Raw genomic sequence first — 986 nt, forward strand, 5'->3', positions numbered from 1 at the left:
TGGAATTTGAACTACAAAATATTAGGCAAAATCATGCCCCAAAGACATCAATGGGAGTTTTGCCAGTCAACCCAGTGGAAGGAGAATTTCACTCTGAGTATCATGAGCCAATGAAGTACAGCACTCCATTTTATCATATTAAAAGACTGTCTGGACCATCTCATCTCTAAAGCTGCCACACCAATTTCATTCTGCTCTCTGTGTAGTGCACCTTGAAATGCAGAGGAGCCGTGCTCCAAGGTGCCATGGTAGCCGCTACCCTTTCTTGTGGTAGCTCTCCGTTTTGCATGCATTTTGCTATTGTTGTTTCCTCCCTTTGAAACAAGGTTATCAGGAACGAAGAGTGTTGGGTCTGGCATACGTTTACAGGAGGTATTTTTTTATACATATCATACTAAGCTGGAAATAAACATGGTCACACAGTATAATAAGGATGCTATAATTAGCAATGAAGATACACTGTGGTTATGCCTTCCACTACCTGAAATCATTACTGATTCATATATTGGGGAGGTGCAATTCATGACCAAGCAAATTGTAATGCAAAAACACTGTAGCCAATATGGCTGGGGTCCAATAGCGCATGCATAAGAATGCCAGAGGTAAATAAATCATAATGTAGTGGTAATTATATATTGAACCACAGTGTAATTATACAGTACCTACAGTAACTATGTGATAATTGGAGTACCATTACTGCAAAGTTTTCTCATAAACACTAATCAAATAGTGGATATTAACACCTCTCATAATGTTTCCCCTACCCTTTCTATATTCCTCATCTTCCTAGATTGCAAGTTCTCCTGAGGACTGTGTCTATCTACTATACAAGTACAGCGTCTAGCATGGGAAGGTCCTGACCCTAACAGATCTTATGGGTCTCATGCTAACATAAAGACTATACAGTAATAATGACTGCAATTAGAAAGCTTTGCTATTTTGTGATATTGGGTGGGTCAGTTAAAAAAAAAAAAAAAAAAAAAAAA

The sequence above is a fragment of the Gavialis gangeticus genome, unplaced genomic scaffold (genome assembly GCF_001723915.1).
Source record: "Gavialis gangeticus isolate Ggan-Ray unplaced genomic scaffold, GavGan_comp1, whole genome shotgun sequence".
In the NCBI taxonomy this organism is placed as follows: domain Eukaryota; kingdom Metazoa; phylum Chordata; order Crocodylia; family Gavialidae; genus Gavialis; species Gavialis gangeticus.